We start from the raw sequence: 18,427 nt of genomic DNA on the forward strand, positions 1-18,427 counted from the left end.
GAAGAGCTCTACTTATACACCTAGCAGCACCAGATGTCCAGGATATCTTTTCGACTCTACCGGACACAGGAGAGCCAGCAGACTACGCGGCGGCGGTTAGTGCTTTGAATCACGACTTCGTGCCCCAGGTCAACGCAGCATTTGCTGGATAGACTTTTCATAAGTTGTCCCAGAAGACAGGTGAGACTGTGCAACAATTTGCTACTCGCTTGCGGCAGGCTGCTAAAGACTGTGCTTTTGGGGGGGTTGCGGATAATCAAATAAGAGACGCTATCCTGAGTAAGTGCACGTCAGCCTATGTGCGGAGGAAATTGCTAGAGGAAGGGCAAGGTCTAACGCTCGCCCGCACGTTACAATTGGCCTCACAATGTGAAAACGTCGAGGAGCAGATGTCAGCCATGTCATGTACAGAGAAGGCGGAGACAGATACTGTTCGTCGTGTTACACAGAAAAGAGGGTATTATGTGAAAAGCTCGACAGAGAAACCAAAGGGAAATGGCGATAGGAACAAAAGGAAATGTTACAGATGTGGACACACAGACCACATGGGCAGAGATCCGAAATGCCCAGCACATGGGCAAACGTGTCATAAGTGCAAGGGAAAGGATCATTTCTCCAAAGTATGCCGCACAAAGGGTACAAAGAAACACAGTGTGAACAATGTAGAGGAACAAAATGACTTTGCATTTGCTGTTACTGGAAATAACGTGACAGAGCGACTTACCTTTTGTGTGGGGGGAGTAAACCTGAGAATGTTAATTGATTTGGGTGCAACTAGTAATGTGATAGATGAGAATACATGGGAAGGAATAAAGTCAGAACACATTAAGTGTCAGTCACATGTCCCTAAGACAGAGAGAAAGTTATTTTCTTATGCTTCTAGCCGACCACTGTCAGTTAAAGGTGTATTCACATGTGGGATTACAATAGGTAAGAGAAGTGAGCAGGCGGAGTTCATTGTGGTTAAAGGCCGTGGAGAGCTGTTGCTAGGAAGGGAGACAGCCATGAAACTGGGAGTTTTAAAAACAGGCGCAGATGTCTCAGCTGTGGTAGATGTAAGACAGCTACTAGAACAGCGGTATCCAAAGGTGTTCCAGGGAGTAGGAAGGCTGAACACAAAACAGATCAGTTTGTATATCGACCCACAAGTGAAGCCTGTGGCCCAGCCACTCAGGCGTATACCATTCAACTTAAGGAGGGCAGTAGAGGCCAAAATAAAACAATTGAGGGACATGGACATTATCGAACCTGTAACTGGTCCCACCCCATGGGTAAATCCTGTGGTTATTGTACCAAAAGCGGATAAGGATGTAAGGTTATGCCTAGACATGAGACGAGCAAACCAGGCAATAGTGAGGGAACGATATCCAATCCCCACCGTTGATGAGATACTCCAAGGTATGAACGGCTCAACGGTGTTTAGTAAGCTAGACCTGAAATGGGGTTATCACCAGCTAGAACTGACCCCTGAGTCACGAGAAATCACAACGTTTGCAGTACATAACGGAGTATACAGGTACAAGAGACTGATATTCGGTGTATCTTCAGCTAGTGAGCAATATCAGCACGAGATAGCTAATGCCTTAGCTGGAATAGAGGGTGTTGAAAACATCTCAGATGACATTATCGTGCATGCACACGACCAGGAAATGCACAACAGATGCCTGCACGCTGTCATGACCAGACTAATGGAAAGTGGACTGACACTAAACTCAGAGAAGTGCCAATTCAACATGGACCGATTGATTTTCATGGGAATCCTGTTGTCTGAAAAGGGCATCGGACCAACAGCAGAGAGAGTGCGAGCGGTGGCAGAAGCTCGGGAACCAGAGAATGCTACAGACGTGAGGAGTTTCTTGGGACTCGTTGGGTACAGTAGCAGATTCATCCCGCAGTTTGCAATGCTATCAGAGCCACTGCGACGCCTGACGAGAAAAGACACACCATTTAAATTTGGATCACAACAGAGACAGTCATTCAGTGCACTCAAGGAAGAGTTGGCCAGAGCTGGCACTTTAGCATATTTCGATAAGGATGCACCAACCAAGGTGATAGCAGATGCCAGTCCTGTAGGTTTAGGCGCAGTACCAGTTCAGGACCAACAGGGACAAGAGGTACCAATATGCTATGTAAGTCGTAGTTTAACAGACTGTGAGAGGAAATACTCTCAAACAGAGAGAGAGGCCTTAGCTCTTGTATGGGCTTGTGAGAGGCTGCATCCATATGTGTATGGCCGAAAATTTAACTTGATAACTGACCATAAGCCATTACAAGTGATATACGGCCCACACTCTAAACCCTGTGCCCGTATAGAGAGATGGGTACTTAGATTACAGCCGTACGATTTTAAGGTGATACACATTCCAGGCAAGCAAAACATTGCAGACCCACTGTCATGATTGCTGGGGGAGACAGCAAAACAGGAGAGACATTCTCATGGCTCAGATGAATACGTGAGATTTGTAGCTGTGAGTGCGACACCAAAAGCACTCACTACTAGAGAGGTGGAGGAAGCCTCTGCTACTGACCCAGAGCTGATTGAGGTACGGAAGGCAATCACAAACGGACATTTTGAGAACTGTAAAGCTTATGCAGCAATTGCAAACGAGCTGTGCGTAGTGGGGTACCTAGTTCTTCGGGGAACACGCATCGTGCTACCCATAGTGTTACATGCACGAGCCCTGGTGTTAGCACATGAAGGACACTTGGGAATAGTTGGAACAAAGCAACATCTCAGAACCAAGGTTTGGTGGCCTGCATGGACAAGGCAGCTGAAAAACACTGTAAAGCGTGCCACGGCTGTCAGATAGTAGCCAGACCCGACCCACCTGAACCGTTGAGACCAACACCATTACCGGAGGGCCCCTGGCAGGATGTAGCTATAGACTTACTGGGACCCTTGCCATCCAACCACTCCATTCTTGTGGTAGTTGATTATTATAGTCGCTACTATGAATACAACATCATGACCTCCACAACAACAGAGAAGGTTATTGATAGTTTAGAGTCAATCTTCAGCCGTCATGGTTTGCCAATCACCTGCAAATCTGATAATGGTCCCCAATTCAGATCTGAATTATCCAAAGAATACTGTGAAAACAACAGGATCAAACACCTGAAAACGACAGCAAAATGGGCTCAGGCTAACAGAGAAGTCAAGCGCCAGAATGCATCGCTGATGAAGAGAATCAGAATTGCTCAGTCAGAAGGACTAGATTGGAAACGTGAACTTAGAAAATATGTGACTGTGTACAGGAGCATTGACCATGCCATGACAGGAAAGAGCCCGGCAGAGCTGCTCTTTAAACGGAAAATGAGAGGAAAGCTGCCAGACATCACAGAGTCGCGCGCAGACATGGAAGTACGTGACCGGGATGCAGAACAAAAAGGCAAGTCCAAACTGTACGCAGATGAACAGCGGAGAACACAATACTCAGAGGTGGAAGTTGGCGACACGGTGCGGGTACGGCAGGACAAAGTGGACAAGTTCACCACTCCTTTTAATGCCACACCCCACAAAGTTTTGAGTAAAACAGGGAGTCAAGTAGTAGTAGAATCTTCAGACGGAGCACGCTACTCGAGAAACACTACGTTTGTGAAGAAATACAGAACCAATGGACCAAAGGAGACACTCCATGAGCAGGAGGAAACACAAGGGACTGAGGACAGTATAGTAGACCCTGACACACATACCACTGTGACACAGGCAATACCCACTGACACCAACATGTCAGACATACCCAATACAGCCAGACCTCAAAGGGTTAAAAGAAAACCCCAAAGACTGTCTGATTATGTAACAACATAAACTGTGCGAGAATTGCATGGGCGATGTTAAATGTTTAAACCTGGGAATTATTTAGTTGTGTGGTAAGACTCTAGTTTGTAAAAAGTTTATAAACTAAATAAGTTATGCAGTGTTATTGTAAGCAACTGTTTGTAAACTGCAAGTTTGTTTCCAAGGAAAAGGGGGATGTCGTGTATTGATTGCGAGTTTGACACCAGTCAATACGGTAATGTAATGTGCATTGCATTATGGGAATTACCCGGAAAAATGGCAGTCGGCCATTTTACGCAATAAAGTGAACATTGAAGTTATAAGCCTGTCTGCCTGACTCTGATTTAATTCGACGTATCTACATGCTTGATTGAATACATTAAAGCATAGAAAGAACAATCCCAGAGTAAAGTTAGAAGTTGATTATATTATTTCTAATTCATTAGAGTGTTGAGGAGGTGGATCAAAATATTGCAGTTGTCCCTGATGAGGTTGAGTTGGACATTGTTGTAGCAGCATTTGGAATTGTTGGAATGGCATTTATTTCTCTTGTCGACATTTAAACCAGGGAGTGATTTGCAGTTAGATCTGTGAAATAATCATAAGGAATAAATGTGCTGGGAGTCATCGGTGATTGTCCGATATTAGTTACTGCAATCGTGAGGTCAGTGTTGACACTTTGGAGGATAGAATGAAACTGTTGGCGCTGCAGGTCAGTTTGTTGTCAATTTTGCAGATGAAGAGACATTTGGAATAAGGTATGAGAAAGACAAGTAAGTAATAAATGCTCTTTGACAATAATTTGTCTAATGCTGAACTTAGTTATTGCTTACTTGAAGTAGATGTCGGCGTCTGTGCGGAGGAAAGAGTTGAAATTGCAGCTGACTCTGGGGAGGGTGAATCAGGTATTGATGTTGTCCAAACCGATGAAGGCTTTGGATTTGGGGTTGTGTCTGCTATAAATGGGAAAGGAGAGGAAGGATAATCAACAAAATGTCAGAATCTATAATAAGCTGTAAGTGTTCCTTGGTGATCATTGATTACAGGCAGAGTGCAGCCATTATATACCTGACGTAATTGTTGATGATTTATGTGTTGTTGCAGTTGTTTCTGACGTTATTAGTGCTGAAATTTCTGTAAAGGGAAGGTTTTATAATTCATAGTGAACATGATGATGTGTTTAAGATCAAGACTAAAATGTATCTAAATGCTACTGTGAATGTGGATGCAGCTGAGAGTGTCAGAGTTGCAGTTGTGCCTGCTGTAGAAATTAAAGCAATGGAGATATTTGAAGGAAGTTCTGAGACATGATGATAAGGAAGATTCCATGTTGAGAATCATTGAGTATTGGCAGCGCTGATTATTGCTTACCTGAGGTTACCGCATTGACTTTGTGCTCAGTGATTCTGATACTGTAGTTGAGAAGCGAGAGGAAACTATTGGGTTCTTAGTTGAGCCAGCTGTAGGTATGGAAGATGCAGAAACATTTAGATGCAAGTGTGAGAATGATACCGATGAAAGCCCATGGTATTCGAAATTGACTGATTGCAGGCTATGTTTAGTTATAAATTACATGAAGTAGGTGTTGGCGTCTGTGTCGAGGGCTGAGATGAAACTGTTGGAGTGTCTGTTGACCCTATGGAGGGTGAGTTGTATATAGTAGTCATAAAAGCAGATGAAGGTGTTGTAGTTGCAGGTGATCCTGATGTTGCAGATGTTGAAGGAGAGGTGACTTTTGGAGGTGGAGTTGTGTCAACTGTAATAATGACGAAGCAGAATCATTTGCCAAAATGTCACAGAGTCATAGCGTCATAGAGTTATACAGCAGTGAAAGAGGCCCTTCAACCCATCGTGTCCACGCCGGCCATCAAGCCCTATCTATTCTAATCCCATTTTCTAGCACTTGGTCCGTAGCCTTGTATGATATGGTGTTTCAAGCGGAAGCCATGCGCAGGCAGCGAAAGGGGCGCACGTCAACCCAAGCACCCCACCCACCCGTCCCTTCATCCACCGTCTGACCCACCTGTGACAGAGACTGTAGGTCCCGCATTGGACTCATCAGTTGTTAAGTCTGTGAGTTGTTCAAGTAATTAATACTCAGACTTAATCAGTAACAATAAAACAGGTCTTTACTGGTTGGAGGTAGGGACTACACGTAGGTCTTTACTTCATGCCCACAGGCGGGAACTGAGGGGAGATCAGTACCCACAGTACTATTTATACCCCTATGGCCAGGAGTGGTACTGCGTATCACTACGCCCTACAAGTAGTGCAGTCCTGTCCATAGGTTCAAAGTAGCACACATATTACATACACAACATTCCTCCCTTCTTAGCTTTACAGTCATCTCCCCATTTAACATAACGTAATAACATATATACGTATATAACTTCAGGTTTACATAACAGAATAACATAGATACATAGATAACTTCATGTCAAAACAGATCACAGATTCAGTCTCTGCGGAAAACAGTTCACAGATTCAATCTCTGTGGTGTAGTCGGTTCACGTTGCTGGAGTGACTCATTCAATAGTCCTTCCATGGATTTAACAGTTTGAACTTCCGAACTGAATTGGCTCCGTTCGGAGGGACCACGTGTGTGATCTGGTAGAGGTAATAATGGTTCAGATGGGTCATCTTCTGTTTCGACTTTTCCTTTTCTGCTTCTTGGAGACTCTCTGGGCTCCACTGTCAGCTGCCAGCTGCATGCGCAGTTCCTCCTTCTCTTCCTCCTTTTTCCGTAGTAGAGCCACCTTCTCCCGATGTTCCGTAGACTTTCGGTGCTCCTCCATGATTTCTGTATGGTGGGAGTCGAAGTTACAAGTTGGGCAGGACAGGACATAGTAATATTCGGTGTCGTCCTGATCTAGGCCAGCGAGAGGGTCTTCTATTTCCTCCATACCCAGCTGGGCGTTAGCCAGCTTTTGTTCCAAGTCCAGACATCTTTCCTGAAGAGACTTCTTCATGCGTACCTCTTCATCCAGCCTTTTCTGGGCTTTCAGCAAGTCGTTTACTAATGACCTCATTTGAGATTTTACTACTTCAACTTCTTTTGGAGATTGATTGATCGGACTATTCAATCCCTCTACCGGAGCAGCTGTTTCAGCGGTCTGTTGTTCGACGTTGACGTGAGTCAGCGTACTTTTGGCATCCAAGGGCTGCTCTGTTGCAGTCATCTCAGTCTGTGTTGCCACCTCAGCTCTTCCAATAACCTTTGAGAGCTCCGAACCCCTTTCGTTTGAATATTGAAGTTCATGTTCAAGTTTTTCCCATTTCAGAGTCCTGTCCTTCAGCATATGCAGGAGTTGGCTGACCGTTAACTCCTCTGACATCAGACGTTTTGTGTGCTCCTGCTCCATTTTCTCCATCAGCTGCTTCTGTTGTCTTTCCAGATTCTCCAACTCTATATCAAAGAACTCTTTCGTTGCATTCAACTCTTGCTCAAAACGGCGAAGCATTTGTTCTAATTGCTGTTGTAGTTTGAAATGGAGTTGAGTTCGAGCCCGGTGTCCCTCAGAAATGGGCACATCAGTAGACTTGCCAGACTCAGAATCCACAGTTAAACTATGTTGTTGTTGCTCAGTGGAATTCTGTGCTGAAACTTTGTCTTTTGCACCTGAGTTGGGCTTACCATCATCCGTTCCAGAGTCTGGGCCGACTATCTTCACCGAGTTCTCACTCGTTATTGTTTGTAGGAAATGCCAGTCCATATTCATTTTCCTAATCCACTCCCGTCCTAGTAGTGGAGGACCTCCTTCAGATATCACATATAAGTCCAACCGGTGGTGAACTTTATCTTTGTATTTCACCTTGACCTCTATCTTCCCGATGGGGAATACTTTTTGCCCCGTGTATGTCTTCAGTATCAGATCCGCATCCCGTAGTGGAATGTGCTTGAAAAACTTTTGATAGTCATGCTTATTCATGACCGTCAACGCCGATCCGGTGTCCACTTCCATTTTTACTGGGACCTTTTCAATCGGTAGCGTTATCCAAATAGTTTGACGGTCGGCTTCATTGCTCACGTTGTGAATTCTTAGACCGTCCAGTCCTCTGCCTTTGGCGTGTGTGTCCGACTTCTGTTCCTTCAGACTCTTCCTATTTGCGTCATGTACCTTTCTGTCCCATTTTTGTGAGGACTCATTATTGTTGCACGTCGTTCCTGACCGGCACACTTTAGCTATGTGCCCGATCTTGCCACATTTCCAGCATTCCTGGTTTTTACCCCAGCATTGCTTTTGGTCGTGTGTTGACTTCCCACAACGATAGCATTTGGTAATATTACCTCGTTTAGGCATCTTCTTCTCTTCTCGAGAACAACACAAGTATTTCTTTACTTATTATTAATTTTCTTCTCTTCTTGAGAACACCACAAGTATTGCTTTACTTATACTTGTTTCTGAAAATTCTAATTAATTTTCTAAGATGGCGGTTTCCCGCTTCTGCCTTCCTCCCCAGCGGTTTTCCCGCGAAAAATGGCGGCTTTCCCGCGCTTCTCGCTCTCCCCGCCCACTTCAATGGCGGTTTTCCCGCGCTTCTCGTCGCTCTCCGCCCACTTCAATGGCGGTTTTCACCCGTTCCCCGACGCTGACTTTCAGCCCGACTGCGGCCCTTATCTCCTGTGCGATCGCTGGTGCGCCGCCCGCCCGAAGCGGTTCTCAGCCCTTATCACCGGTGCGATCGCTGGCCCGCTAAGCGCCTCCCGCTTGAAGCAGCTCCCGGCCTCTGGCTCACCCGCTCACGCGGCTCTTGCTCGCTCCCTCCCGGGCTCTGGCTTACCCGCTCGCGCGTTTCACCGCGGCTCTTATCAGGGATTGCGATCGCCCTTATCTCCCGATCGGTGGCCCTGTCTTTGCAGCCATGCTGCTCGGCTTACCCACGAGGTTATGGAGGCTTCAGGGTCCTAATGCCTGTCGCTTCCAGTGGGGAGGTGAGTGGTGAGGTTTGAAACCTCTCTTCAACCGCCGTGGAATAACTGCCGCAGGGTAAGAACCTGACTCGTCGCCAGTGTTAAGTCTGTGAGTTGTTCAAGTAATTAATACTCAGACTTAATCAGTAACAATAAAACAGGTCTTTACTGGTTGGAGGTAGGGACTACACGTAGGTCTTTACTTCATGCCCACAGGCGGGAACTGAGGGGAGATCAGTACCCACAGTACTATTTATACCCCTATGGCCAGGAGTGGTACTGCGTATCACTACGCCCTACAAGTAGTGCAGTCCTGTCCATAGGTTCAAAGTAGCACACATATTACATACACAACATCAGTCACCTGCGAACTCATTTTTAACGTGGAAGCAAATCATCCTCGGTTCCGAGGGACTGCCTAAGAAGAGAAGGTGTTTCAAGTGCTAATATAAATGCTTCTTGAATGTTGTGAGGGTTCCTACCTCTACCACCCTTTCAGGCAGTGAGTTCCAGATTCCAACGACCCTCTGGGTAAAAAAGGTTTTCCTCAAATCCCCTCTAAACCTCCTGCCCCTTACCTTGAAACTATGCCCCCTGGTTATTGACCCCTCTACTAAGGGGAAAAGTTCCTTTCTATGTACCATAGATGTCAGCATAATTCAGTACATAACAACTTGCCGTTCATAATGATTGATCCCAGAGTAAAGTTAGAAATTGATTATATTATTTATAATTCATTAGTGTGTTGAGAAGAAGTATCAAAATATTGGTGTTGTCTCTGATGAGGTTGAGTTGGATATTATTGTAGCAGCATTTGGAATTGTTGGAATGGCAGTTATGTCTGTTGTGGACATTTAAACCAGGGAGTGATTTGTAGTTAGATTGGTGAAATAATCATCTAAGGAATAAATGTGTTGGGAGTCATCGCTGACTGTCTGATATTAGTTATTGCAATCCTGAGGTCAGTGTTGTTGACACTTTGGAGGATCGAATAAAACTGTTGGCGCTGCAGGTCAGTTTGCTGTCAATTTTGCTGACGAAGAGACGTTTGGAATAAGGTATGAGAAAGACAAGTAAGTAATAAATATTTTTTGACAATAATTTTTCTAAAGCTGGACTAAGTTAATGCTTACGTGAAGTAGGTGTCGGCATCTGTGTGGAGGAAAGAGTTGAAATTGCAGCTGACTCTGGGGAGGGTGAGTCAGGTATTGATGTCGAAACTGATGAAGGCTTTGGATTTGGGGCTGTGTCCGCTATAAATGGGAAAGGAGAGGCAGGTTAATCAGCAGAATGCCGGAATCTATAATAAAGAGTAAGTGTTCCTTGGTGATCATTGATTAGAGGCAGAGTGTAGTCACTAAATAACTGACGTAATTGTTGAAGATTTACTTGTTGCTGTAGTTTTTTATGACGTCATTAGAGCTGAAGCTTCTGTGAAGGGAAGAAGGCTTCTTAATTCACAGTGAGCATGACGATGTGTTGAAGAGCAAGACTAAAAAGTATCTAAATGCTACTGTGAATATAGGTGCAGCTGACAGTGTCAGAATTGTAGTTGTGCCTGCTGTAGAAATTAAAGCAATGGAGGTATTTGCAGGAAGTTCTGAGACATGATGATAAGGAAGAAACCATGTTGAGCGTCACGGGTATTGACAGCATTGATTATTGCTTACCTGAGGTTGTCGCTGTTGATCCAGTGTGGGATGGAGATGAAACTGTTGTAGTTTGCATTGTCTTTGTGCTCAGTGATTCTGATACTGTAGTTGAGGAGGGAGAGGAAACTATTGGGTTCTCAGTTGAGCCAGCTGTAGGTATGGAAGATGCAGAAACATTTAGAAGAAAGTTTGAAAATGATGGCGATGAAAGCCTATGGTATTCGAAAATGACTGATTGTAGTCTAAGTTTAGTTACAACTTACGTGAAGTAGGTGTTGGCGTCTGTGTCGAGGGCTGATATGAAACTGTTGGAGTGTCCGTTGACCCTATGGAGGGTGAGTTGGATATAATAGTCATAGAAGCAGATGAAGGTGTTGTAGTTGCAGGTGATTCTGGTGTTGCAGATGTTGAGGGAGAGGAGACTTCTGGAGGTGGAGTTGTGTCAGCTGTATTAATGAAGAAGTAGAAACATTTGCCAAAATGTCTGAATAATTCAGTACATAACAACTTGCCGTTCATAATGATTGATCCCAGAGTAAAGTTAGAAGTTGATTATATTTTTTATAATTCATTAGATTGTTGAGGAGGAGGATCAAAATATTGGAGTTGACTCTGATGAGGTTGAGTTGGATATTGTTGTAGCAGCATTTGGAATTGTTGGAATGGCATTTATGTCTCTTGTCGACATTTAAACCAGGGAGTGATTTGCAGTTAGATCTGTGAATTAATCATAAGGAATAAATGTGTTGGGAGTCATCGGTGATTGTCAGATATTAGTTACTGCAATCGTGAGGTCAGTGTTGTTGACACTTTGGAGGATAGAATGAAACTGTTGGCGCTGCAGGTCAGTTTGTTGTCAATTTTGCAGATGAAGAGACATTTGGAATAAGGTATGAGAAAGACAAGTAAGTAATAAATGCTCTTTGACAATAATTTGCCTAATGCTGAACTTAGTTATTGCTTACTTGAAGTAGATGTCGGCGTCTGTGTGGAGGAAAGAGTTGAAATTACAGCTGACTCTGGGGAGGGTGAATCAGGTATTGATGTTGTCCAAACCGATGAAGGCTTTGGATTTGGGGTTGTGTCCGCTATAAATGGGAAAGGAGAGAGAGGATAATCAACAAAATGTCAGAATCTATAATAAACTGTAAGTGTTCCTCGGTGATCATTGATTACAGGCAGCGTGCAGTCATTATATACCTGACGTAATTGTTGATGATTTACGTGTTGTTGCATTTGTTTCTGATGTTATTAGTGCTGAAATTTCTGTAAAGGGAAGGTTTTATAATTCATAGTGAACATGAAGATGTGTTTAAGATCAAGTCTAAAATGTATCTAAATGCTACTGTGAATGTGGATGCAGCTGAGAGTGTCAGAGTTGCAGTTGTGCCTGCTGTAGAAATTAAAGCAATGGAGATATTTGCAGGAAGTTCTGAGACATGATGATAAGGAATATTCCATGTTGAGAATCATTGAGTATTGGCAGTGCTGATTATTGCTTACCTGAGGTTACCGCTGTTGATCCAGTGTGGGATGGAGATGAAACTGTTGTAGTTTGCATTGACTTTCTGCTCAGTGATTCTGATACTGCAGTTAAGGCGCGAGAGGAAACTATTGGGTTCTCAGTTGAGCCAGCTGTAGGTATGGAAGATGCAGAAACATTTAGATGCAAGTGTGAGAATGATACCGATGAAAGCCCATGGTATTCGAAAATGACTGATCGTAGACTAAGTTTAGTTATAACTTACGTGAAGTAGGTTTTGGCATCTGTGTCGAGGGCTGAGATGAAACTGTTGGAGTGTCTGTTGACCCTATGGAGGGTGAGTTGGATATAATAGTCGTAGATGCAGATGAAAGTGTTGTAGTTGCAGGTGATTCTGGTGTTGCAGATGTTGAGGGAGAGGAGACTTCTAGAGGTGCAGTTGTGTCAGCTGTAATAATGAAGAAGCAGAAACATTTGCCAAAATGTCTGCATAATTCAGTACATAACAACTTGCATTTCATAATGATTGATCCCAGAGTAAAGTTAGAAGCTGAATATATTATTGATAATTCATTCTCCTTAACCACGACACTGTCTTCGACACGAGTGTCCTCAACTCCATCCCACAGCATGCTACCCGTCACCATCTCAGCAGAACCCCAGCCCGGCATGAGGTTGAGAAGGCTAGCTGACAACTGAAGAACAACAAGGCCTCAGGAGCAGATGGAATCCCCGCCGAGGCACTAAAGCATGGTGGAGAAGCACTGCTGGCGCGAATTCATGAACTCATTTCTCTGATCTGGAAGAAGGAGAGCATGCCAGGGGATCTCAGAGATGCCGTAATTGTGACCATCTTCAAGAAAGGTGACAAGTCCGATTGCGGTAATTACAGAGGAGTTTCCCTGCTGTCTGCCACAGGGAAAGTCATTGCAAGAATTCTCCTCAATCGCCTTCTCCCAGTGTCCGAAGAGCTCCTTCCAGAGTCGCAATGCGGATTCCGCCCACTAAGGGGCAGAATGGGCATGATCTTAACTGCACGCCAATTACAAGAGAAATGCAGGGAACAGCATCAACCACTGTACATGGCCTTCTTTGATCTCACAAAGGCCTCCGACACTGTCAACTATGAGGGATTATGGAGTGTCCTCCTCAAATTCGGCTGCCCTCAAAAGTTTGTCACTATCCTCCGCCTGCTTCACGAAGACATGCAAGCCGTGATCCTGACCAACGGTTCCTCCACAGACCCAATTCACGTACGGACCGGGGTCAAGCAAGGCTTTGTCATTGCACCAACGCTCTTCTATATCTTCCTTGCTGCAATGCTCCATCTCACCCTCAGTAAGCTCCCCACTGGAGTGGAGCTAATTTACAGAACAAACGGGAAACTGTTCAACCTCCGTCGCCTCCAGTCCAGATCCAAGGTCGTCCCATCCTCTGTCGTCGAATTACAGTATGCAGACGATGTTTGCGTCTGCGCTCACTCGGAGGTCGAACTCCAAACCATCATAAACACCTTCACCAAAGCATATGAGAGCATGGGCCTTACACTAAACATCCAAAAGACAAAGGTCCTCTACCAACCTGCCCCCGCCACACAGTGCTGCCCCCCCCGATTATCAAAATCCATGACAAGGCCTTGGACAACGTGGACCACTTTCCATACCTCGGGAGCCTACTGTCAACAAGGGCAGACGTCGACGACGCAGTCCAACACTACCTTCAGTGTGCCAGTGCAGCCTTCGGTCGCCTGAGGAAAGAGTGTTTGAAGACCAGGACCTCAAACCTGGCACTAAGCTCATGGTCTGCAGGGCAGCAGTGATACCCGCCCTGCTGTATGCCTCAGAGACATGGACCATGTACAGCAGGCACCTCAAAGCACTGGAGAGGTAACACCAACGCTGCCTCCGCAAGATCCTGCAAATCCATTGGCAGGGTAGGCGCGCCAATGTCAGTGTTCTTGCTCTGGCCAACATCCCCAGCATCGAAGCTCTGACCACGCTCAATCAGCTCCGATGGATGGGCCACATTGTCCGCATGCCCGATATGAGACTCCCAAAACAAGCGCTCTACTCGGAGCTGCGGCACGGCAAGAGAGCCCCAGGTGGGCAGAGGGAATGCTTCAAGGACACCCTCAAAGCTTCCTTGAAAAAGTGTAACATCCCCACCGACACCTGGGAATCCCTGGCCCAAGACCGCACAAAGTGGAGGAGAAGCATCCGGGAAGGCGCCGAACACCTCGAGACTCTTCGCCGGAAGCAAGCGGAAGCCAAGCGCACGCAGCGCAAGGAGCGCACGTCAACCCAAACACCCCACCCACCCGCCCCTTCAACCACCGTCTGCCCCACCTGTGACAGAGACTGTAGGTCCCGCATTGGACTCATCAGTCACCTGAGAACTAATTTTTAATGTGGAAGCAAGTCATCCTCGGTTCCGAGGGACTGCCTAAGAAGAAGATGGAGATATTATTGATAATTCATTAGAGTCATAGGGCTAGATTTTCAGTATAGACAGTTTTGGGGCGCTAACCTTAGCGCCCGCCCGAAGTTAGCGCCCGCCCCAAAGTAGCGCCCCGTTGCCGGAAATTCAGTGGCTTCGCCCTAAGAGAGTGGTGGAGCGCTAAAAGAGGCGTTCCACTCCTACCTTTAGGCGCTAAGCCGGCGGTCCAGAGGGATAGCGCCCAGGCGGGGCGCAGCACGGGTGCGGTCATTTTTGCACTGACAGCAGACCCCGTGGTGCCGACCAGCTCTTAAAGGGGGAAGGGACGAATTGGTCTGCTGCCATGCCCTGCACACTGCAGCCTTGCAAAGAGGCCTCAACACTGCTGCTCAGCCCCAGGGAGTCATGGCAACGCCAGAGAAGGCCCGTCAGCGTGCCCTGCGCTTCTCAGAGGGTGATCTGGACATAATGGTCACAGTTCTGGAGGTGAGGCGCAAGATCTTGTTTCCAGAGAGTGGGAGGAATCCAACCCACCATGACTACACCAAAGCCTGGAAGCAGATCGCCCAGAGGGTGACGTTCACCGGCGAGGCCCCCAGGACCCACAAACAATGCCGTAAGAAATACAACGATCTGACCAGGATTGTGAAGGTGAGTAGCCTTTCCAGTCTCCTCCTCATTCTTGCATGTACACCTGACATGATGGGCAAAGGGACCTGAAAGTCCTATTGGCCAGCCCTCAGCCAGCAGCATTGGGACAGTCATGAGCATCAAATGGCCATTCGGCACTCTACACTTTGGCCAAGCTATTCCACCATGGGAGGCAGTGCACAGTACATCAGGGCTTCACTCTGTCCAAGCTATTCCACCATGGGAGGCAGTGCACACTACATCAGGGCTTCACTCTGTCCAAGCTATTCCACCATGGGAGGCAGTGCACACTACATCAGGGCTTCACTCTGTCCAAGCTATTCCACCATGGGAGGCAGTGCACAGTACATCAGGGCTTCACTCTGTCCAAGCTATTCCACCATGGGAAGCAGTGCACACTACATCAGGGCTTCACTCTGTCCAAGCTATTCCACCATGGGAGGCAGTGCACACTACATCAGGGCTTCACTCTGTCCAAGCTATTCCACCATGGGAGGCAGTGCACACTACATCAGGGCTTCACTGCGCACTTACAGCCCGTCCTTTCTCTTGCAGGCTAAAGTAGCGTTTAATCGCCAGGCCCGTGCCAGGGGTGGCCGCGCCAAGCTGCAGAAGCTCACTCGGCTGGAGGAGCGCATGTGTGTGCTCATGGGAGCCCGTGTGATTGTCCCCACAGCGTGCGGTGTATCCGACCCTCCACTGCCCGGCAATGGTAAGGACCTCGCCTTTTGGCCCTCTCGCGTCGCACTGGCCCATCCGAGCTACCTCCTTTGCCACTGTCCCACCAATGCGCTGAATCCCACCAGTCCTAACTCCCTCGCTGACGCCGTCTCCTCACTCTGAAGCTACTCTTGTGCATTCCTGCTTTCAGCTGGTGACGACCAGGACCCTGAAGCTGCCAGTGACAGCACCTCCGACCAGGAGGAGGAGGAGGAGCAAGCCGGACCTTCGGGGGAACAGTCACGTCCCGCAGGAGAGGAGGAAATGCTTGACACCTCCTCACTGGACGAGTGCCTGGAGGAACTGTCGCAGGGCAATGCAGCTTCTGGGACCAGTGGCGTCCAGCCACCCAGCAGCCGTGCGCGTGGCCCGCGGCCTTCCCCCCAAAGGGGGGAAGGATCAGAGGGGAGTGCTGCTGCTCGGCACACTCGCCGTCACCAACGCGGCAAGGGTCCCCTAGTTCGGCCCCCTCCTCCCCAGCGGGAGAGTCGCGACTCCAGTCCGGACACCTTCACTTCGGAGGAGGTGCGGAAGCTGGATAAGATGGCCGACGACTCGGACCGGCGCCACACGGAGCTCATGAGCGTGGTGGGGCGCATGCCTGAGGCCATCGAGTCGCTGGCGACCAGTGTGCGCGAGTTCGGGGCAGCAACTGCCGCGAGTGGCCGCATGCTGACTGATGCCGTCAAGACCCTGGCGGATGTGATGCGCGCGCACACCAGGACCACAGGGCCACTCACTGCTGCCACACGCGCTGTCTCAGGCAGGCATCGCCAGGGCAGGCGCCGCGCTGCACCATCCCAGCAAGCCGCCCGTCGGCTGATTGCTGCGGATCCTGCAGTGCGGGCCCGGCCGAGTGCCACCGCGCCACAGCACCAGCCAGCGCATCCCAGACGCCAGCTGACCCACATTGCGCCATCCGTCGCCGCCATTCCCCCTCTGGGGCGTCAAGGGCAAGCGGCTGCAGCTGATGGTGGCCAGGCTCAGGTGCGCCACTCAGCAGACGGCCCCTCGAGGCCCAAACGCCGTGTAGGCCGCCCCCCAGCGGCATCTGGCGGAAGGGCATCTGAGCCTCAGGCGCCTTCCCCCAGCCTCGCAGCAGCCACTGGGCAGAGCTTGCGAAGGAGCAGCAGGCCGGGCAGGGGAGGCAAAATGCTGGCCAAGGTCTCGCCCTCGCGGGCCACTCAGTAGAGGGTGTGGGCAGCTTTCCTTTAATATGGCGGTGGCCATCTTTATTTTGCCCATGGTTGTACTTTTGGAGGGCTTATTTTTTGCGTTAGGCCGACGTTGAGGCCCGGTTTGAATAAAGGTGGAGTGGCTCCTCCCCAGTTTGTGGGAGTGAGTCGTTTGTTGGGCTTTTTGTGGGGCCCGTTTATTGTTTTTGGGGATTCATGTGGGAAGGGCTTTTCATTTTTGTGAAATAAAAAATTATCTTTATTCATGCAGTCTCCATGGTTGTTCTTCTTAGTGTTTGTTGGCTTCGCCGGCTGAGGGCTTGCGGAGCGGCTGCATTCATCTTCCCTCATGGCCCCTGGCCATTCCCTGACAGGGGGCTTAGAAGTACTGTGTAATAAGGTGGCGTCGTGCGGCCCTTGGCCCTGGTCGCTCCCTCCTGGGAACGTACTCTTGCTCCTCCTCCTCCTCCTCCTCCTCATGCTCCTCCTGCTCCTCCTCCTGAGATGCTGGTCCAACGTCAGGTGGCAGTGCCTGAGTCCTGCGGATAGCCAGGTTGTGTAGCATGCAGCAAACCACCACAAATTGGGAGACCCGGTCCGGCGAATACTGGAGAGCTCCTCCGGAGCGATCAAGGCAGCGGAACCGCTGCTTGAGGACCCCAATAGTTAGCTCGATGATGTTGCGGGTGGTTTGATGGCTCTCGTTGTAGGCCTCTTCAGCAGCGGTCCTGGGCGCGCGGAGCGGGGTCATGAGCCAGGTGCACAAAGGATAGCCTTTGTCCCCGATGAGCCATCCTCTTGGGGGAGGCTGTGCCTGGAACATGTCATGCACAGTACTCTGCCGCAGGATAAAGGCATCGTGGCTGCTGCCTGGGAAGCTGGCATTGACTGCCATGATGCGCTGCTTGTGGTCACATACCAGCTGCACATTCAGAGAATGGTAGCCCTTCCTGTTGCGATACTGCTCGCCATGCTCCAGAGGGGCCCGCAAAGCCACATGCATACAGTCAATGGCGCCCTGCACCAAGGGGAATTCCCCGAGTCTGGCAAATCCCAATGCGCGCTGATGCTGGCTCTCGAGGGCCATGGGGAAGGAGATGAAGTGGCTTCTCCTTCTGAACAGTGCTTCGGTCACGTGGCGGATGCAGCGATGCGCGCCATACTGGGAGATGTTTGCTATTTCCCCAGCAGCGTATTGGAAGGAGCCGGTGGCATAGAAGTTCAATGCCACCGTCACCTTCACTTCCACCGACAGAGACGTCCTGCACCTGAGCTTTGGCCGCAGATCTCGGCGAAGCAGGTGGCAGATCTCTGCAATCACCTCCTTTCGGAATTGGAGCCTTCTAACACATCGCGCGGCACTCATGTTTAGGTAGGAGCGCTGCTGGCGGTATAGCCTGACTGGGTAAGGCCTACGTGGCCGACGCCTGTAGCCCCCTCTGCCGACGCCTGTAGCCCCCTCTGCCTCTAGCCAGGGCTGCCCCTCTCACAATGCGTCTGCGAGCCCTACGGACATGGCGCTGCAGCTGCGCGTTGGCACCCCATGCAGCCCCCATCAAATCCTGGCAAACAGTCTAATTTCCAAATGGCCACTTGCAGCGCTATTGCCTGAGTCCAAAA

Source organism: Somniosus microcephalus, chromosome 2 (assembly GCF_052327205.1).
Source record: "Somniosus microcephalus isolate GS21.2 chromosome 2, FLI_Smic_1.0, whole genome shotgun sequence".
In the NCBI taxonomy this organism is placed as follows: domain Eukaryota; kingdom Metazoa; phylum Chordata; class Chondrichthyes; order Squaliformes; family Somniosidae; genus Somniosus; species Somniosus microcephalus.